Genomic DNA, 6,000 nt, shown 5'->3' with positions numbered 1-6,000 from the left:
TATTGTTATTGTGTACGTTTCACTTGGTAACTGTACCACGTGGTGCTGTTGCCAGAGGAAACGGGTGTGACTGTTGAATAGTACGCGTGCATAGTATTCGTTGTCGACGACGTTCCATTGTTAAGTATGGGTGCGTCGCAGTCAACGATTCCGGATCCCTTAGGTTGTATGGTGAAGAATTTTAAAAAGGGATTCAAAACTTGTGATTTTGGGGTTAAGATGTCTCCTGTACGTTTGGTTACTTTGTGCACTAGGGAGTGGCCTACTTTGGTTGCGGCATGGCCGCCACGTGGCAGTTTGGATCCAACTCTGGTACAGCGCTTACACGTGGCTGTATCGGGTAGGCCTGAACTTTACGGCCAGTTTCCTTATATTGATTGTTGGAGACAGGCCGTAAATGACTCGCCAAAATGGCTCCAGACATGCCACGAGGAGCAGTGTCGCCTCATGGTAGCTAGGACTTGTTCGTCCACTAGGACTGGTGTTAGGCCCATTTTGGACACGCCCCCTGAGTCCGAGATCCCTTTGCCGCCCCCTTACTTTCCGTTAAGAGGAAGTGACGCAAACGCAGGAAGTCCTGCACCCCTCCCCTCATTACCCTCATCCACTTCCGCTTCCTCCTCCAGTACAGGATCCACCCCCCCTCGTACTAAATCTCCCCTTCCGGAACCAGAACCCACCCCCATTAGAAACGAATATCCTGATTTGGCGCCACTTCAGACTTCCGGTCAAGCTTCATCTAGCTCGACTCGAAGTGTTTTATTTACAACCTTTTCCCAAAACCAACCTCCCACATCCCCATACCCTATCTCTCCCCGACCGGAACCCATGACTGACGCCCCTCTACGTAGCCCCATCCAAACCCGACAGTTGACTGGTGCCCAACAATTAAAGCACTATCAGATGCCTCTTCGTCTGAATCCCGGGTCAGCTTATATCGATGCCGCAGGTCAAATGGCACACGCTGACCCAGTCTTCGTATATGTCCCATTTACCACAACCGATCTTTTAAACTGGAAGACCCATAATTCCTCGTATACTGAGAAACCACAAGCTATGACTGATCTGTTCACCTCAATAGTACAGACGCATAATCCGACATGGGCTGATTGCCAGCAGTTATTAATGACTTTATTTAACAATGAGGAAAGGACAAGAATAAATCAAGCAGCCATTAAAGCATTAGAAGATAAAGCCCGTACTTTGAACCAAGCTAATCCAGCAGCATGGGCCGCAACACATTATCCCAACACTGATCCCGATTGGAACGTAAATGGTGCTGATATGGTTCAACTCTATAGAGCCTATAGAGACGCTATAATTGCTGGCATGAAAGCCGGAGGAAAGAAAGCTATTAACATGTCGAAGACAGTTGAGGTGATCCAGAAAAGCGATGAAGCGCCCAGTGTCTTTTATGACCGATTATTGGAGGCATACCGCTTGTATACCCCCTTTAATCCGGAAGACGCAGATAATTCCCGAATGGTTAACTCCGCCTTTGTCAGCCAAGCTTACGGAGATATTAAGCGCAAGCTACAAAAGTTAGAAGGGTTTATCATGTCCATCACCCAACTAATGGAGGTAGCAAATAAGGTTTATATGAACAGGGATACAGAAAGTAAGAAAGAGGAAGAGCGCAAGATGCGTAAAAAGGCTGATATGCTAGCGGTAGCGATCGCAGGCGTAGATAGACGGGGCCCGGATAGAGGCGATAGTAGATGGAATGAGGAACCTCTAAGTAGAAATCAGTGCGCTTACTGTAAGGAAGAAGGGCATTGGAGAAATGAGTGTCCGCGAAGAGAACAGTCTGAGAGAGACAGACCTAGGTCAGGTTACGGAAACTTTAGAGGCAGAGCGAGAGGTAGAGGAGGCCCCGGAGGGAGTAATGGTAATAGAGGGAGTAATGGGAACAGAGGAAGTGTTAGGGAAGACAGGTATATTCCAGCAGCGCAAAGGTCCCGCGATAGAGAAGGTAGGGACTTTGTAGGATTGGCTGACACGGTCATGGAGGACTATTGATACCGACCGGGCTCCATCCCCCTTGGTCGAGCGGAGCCTATGGTCGATGTATCAATAGGGGGAAAAAGGAGTGCGTTCATGATTGACACTGGTGCTGAACATTCAGTGGTGACTAATCTAGTTGCTCCTCCATCTGGAAGGACTATTACTGTGATAGGAGCAACTGGAAGAAGTGCTGAAAAACCGGTTCTTAAAAGTCGACTCTGTACATTGGGAGGCCACGTAGTAAAACATCAATTCCTTTATATGCCTGAATGTCCAGTCCAATTGCTGGGACGTGATATGCTATCTAAGTTACAAGCGCAGATTACGTTCCTACCAAATGGAACAACATCTTTAAAGTTTAATGGACCTTCAGGTATTATGACTTTATCCGTACCAAAGGAAGAAGAGTGGCGACTTTATACAGTGTTGACTAGCCAAAACCCTAGGAGTGATGAATCCTTATTCAACATACCAGGAGTTTGGGCAGAGAACAACCCACCAGGACTGGCCCGCAATATTCCACCTATAAAAATTGAACTAAAACTTGGGGTTTATCCAGTAAGCCTAAGACAATACCACATCCCGCAGAAGGCTAAGAAGAACATTCAATCTTATCTGGATAAGTTCATACGGTATGGTATCCTAAAATTCTGTACTTCCCCCTGGAACACCCCATTGCTGCCTGTTCAAAAGCCCGGTACAGATGAGTATCGACCTGTGCAGGACTTAAGAGCAGTCAATGATGCGGTTGTTAGTATACATCCAGTCGTGCCCAATCCATATAACCTGCTTGCTTTAATTCCGGGCGGGGCTACTTACTTCACAGTCTTAGATCTCAAAGATGCCTTCTTTTGCCTCCGAATTGCCGCAGAAAGTCAATGTATTTTCGCTTTCCAATGGGAGAACGCTGTAACGGGCTCAAAACGCCAGATGACTTGGACAAGACTGCCCCAAGGGTTTAAAAATTCACCTACCCTATTTGGTTCAGCTCTAAGTCAAGATCTACTGGATTTCGAGTCTATCCCAGGAGAGTGTGTATTGTTACAGTATGTAGATGACTTGTTGATAGCAGCAGTTACAAAAGAAAAATGTCAGCAAGCAACGCACGATCTACTACACATTCTCTGGAAGGCAGGATACAAGGTGTCTAGAAAGAAGGCTCAGTTGTGTTTGCCAACTGTCAAGTATCTGGGATTCCATATCTCTGAAGGTCAAAGAATTATGGAGCCAGAGAGAAAAGAAGCTGTCTGCCAAATACCAATACCCAAGAATAGAAGACAAGTGCGAGAATTCTTGGGGGCAGCAGGCTTCTGTAGGATATGGATTCCCAGCTATGCGATACTGGCAAAACCTCTGTACGCAGCCATCAAAGGTACAGAGCACGACCCCTTCTTATGGACCCAAGAACAGCAAACGGCATTTGAAGATGTGAAGAAGGCTTTGATGAGTGCCCCAGCATTAGGTCTACCTGATCACACACGACCATTCTACCTGTATGTACATGAGCAAAGAAGAATGGCTGTGGGAGTATTGACACAGTACTTGGGATCATGGCAAAGACCTGTTGCCTACATGTCTAAGCAACTGGATGCAGTGGCCAGCGGACTTCCACCTTGTCTAAGAGCCGTAGCTGCAGCCGCCCTGCTAGTAGCTGAAGCCGATAAACTCACTCTGGGTCAAGAACTTTATGTACGAGTCCCACATGCAGTACAGACGTTGTTGGATTACAAAGGAAATCATTGGTTTAGTAACAGCCGTATGACCAAGTATCAAGCAATGTTGTGTGAAAACCCAAGAGTGCATTTAGAGACTGTAAACACCTTAAATCCAGCTACCCTTTTGCCACAACCTACTGAAAGTCAACATGATTGTTTGGAAGTAATGGATGAAGTATTTTCAAGTAGACCAGATCTTCGTGATTTTCCCATCCAGAACCCCGATGTTCAATATTACACCGACGGCAGTAGTTATGTGAAAGAAGGGATCCGCTATGCAGGATATGCAGTAACAACAATAGACAAGGTGATAGAAGCTCGGCCACTGGCAAAAGGAACATCAGCACAAAAGGCAGAATTGATAGCACTGACACGAGCGTTACAATTGGCTGAAGGTTTAAGAGTAAATATCTATACGGACTCTAAGTATGCGTTTTTAACCACTCATGCCCACGGAGCTTTGTATAAAGAAAGAGGACTACTGAATTCAGAAGGCAAAGAAATCAAGTACGCAGCTGAAATCCTACAACTATTGGAAGCAGTGTGGGAGCCGAAAGAAGTCGGTATTATACATTGTCGAGCGCATCTGAGAGGAGATGGTGATGTAACCAAGGGAAATCGGATGGCAGATAGTGCAGCTAAGCGTGCTGCTGAATCAGGAAGACAGGAGTATGTGGGGCATATAGCTGCTCTAATACCAACCCCACTGTCTCAATGGACTCCAGTTTATACAACTCAAGAAGAGGAGTGGTTAAAGACTGAACCGGGAAAGTATTTGGAGAACAAGTGGTATCAGCTAGAAGATGGAAGAATAGTTATACCAGCATCACTAGCAGTAGAAATTGTCCAGAACTATCATAACGGGACACATTCTGGGAGAGACAGTACAGAAGAATCTCTCAGGAAACATTTCTACATACCAAGATTGTCCAACTTGACTCAGGCCATTGTACGCAGATGTGTAACGTGTGCTAAAAATAATGCAAGACAAGGACCAGTAAAGCCACCAGGAGTCCAGTTTATGGGGGGACTCCCCATGTCCGATCTACAAATAGACTTCACAGTGATGCCTAAATCGGGTGGACACCGTTACCTGTTGGTAATTGTGTGCACCTATTCAGGCTGGGTAGAAGCATGTCCTACTCGTACAGAGAAAGCAGGAGAAGTTGTGAGATTCCTGCTACGAGAAATAATACCCCGATATGGACTACCCTGTTCTATAGGATCGGACAATGGTCCAGCTTTTGTTCATCAGTGCCTACAACAACTGACTCATATGCTTGGTATAAAGTGGAGGCTTCATACCGCATATAGACCCCAGAGTTCTGGTAAGGTAGAGAGAATGAATAGAACTATTAAGAACCAGTTGGCTAAAATGTGTCAGGAAACCCAACTTAAGTGGAACGTTCTCTTACCCATAGCTCTATTGCGAATCCGCAGTACCCCTACCAGAAGGATGGGCCTCTCTCCTTTTGAAATTATGTATGGGCGACCACCTCCCGTACTTGGTAACTTAAGGGGGGATTTGAGTCAGTTGGGAGAAGGAATTACCCGGCAGCAGGTTGTAGAGTTGGGTAAGACTATGGAGGAGGTACAGAAATGGGTACAAGATAGATTACCTGTGAATATTTATCCCCCTGTTCATAGTTATCATCCAGGAGATCAAGTGTGGATTAAAGAGTGGAATAATGTGCCGTTAGGGCCCAAGTGGAGAGGTCCTTATGTTGTTCTTTTGTCTACCCCTACAGCGATAAAAGTAGCCGAAGTGACTCCGTGGATACATCACTCCAGGGTTAAACCAGCAGCAGTCGATTCTTGGCAAGTTACAGCAGATCCAGAGAATCCCTGCAAGATCCGGTTGAAACGCACTACTCAGTCGGAGTAACGAGGAATTATTGTGGATTACAAATTTTATTGTTACAGGGATTTGGTACGTGAGTGAGAAGGCCATAATAAAGCCTGTCCGCTTACCAACACATAGTTTATAAGCCAGGAAAGTCCCGAAGGGACACCTGTGAAGACGAGCAGAACTCCATTCCCTGCAGCCCTCACATCCTGGAAGCTGAGGCACCTTCGCACGGACGAAGACTGAGGATGACGGCGAAAGATGTGCTTTTGATTGTGTTTATTTATGTGTTTTTATATTCAGGAAGGTAGAGGTACCGACACTCCTAGCTGTGAGGTATGCATTAAGACTACGAGAACAGGTAACCATATTTCCCAAACCCTAATCTGGCATTCACAATACGAGTGTAAAGGAGATGTATCGAGATGTAGATAC

The sequence above is a fragment of the Pelobates fuscus genome, chromosome 4, assembly GCF_036172605.1.
Source record: "Pelobates fuscus isolate aPelFus1 chromosome 4, aPelFus1.pri, whole genome shotgun sequence".
In the NCBI taxonomy this organism is placed as follows: Eukaryota; Metazoa; Chordata; class Amphibia; order Anura; family Pelobatidae; genus Pelobates; species Pelobates fuscus.
The sequence above is the reverse complement of the archived record's forward strand: the minus strand, read 5'-3'. Positions refer to the sequence as shown.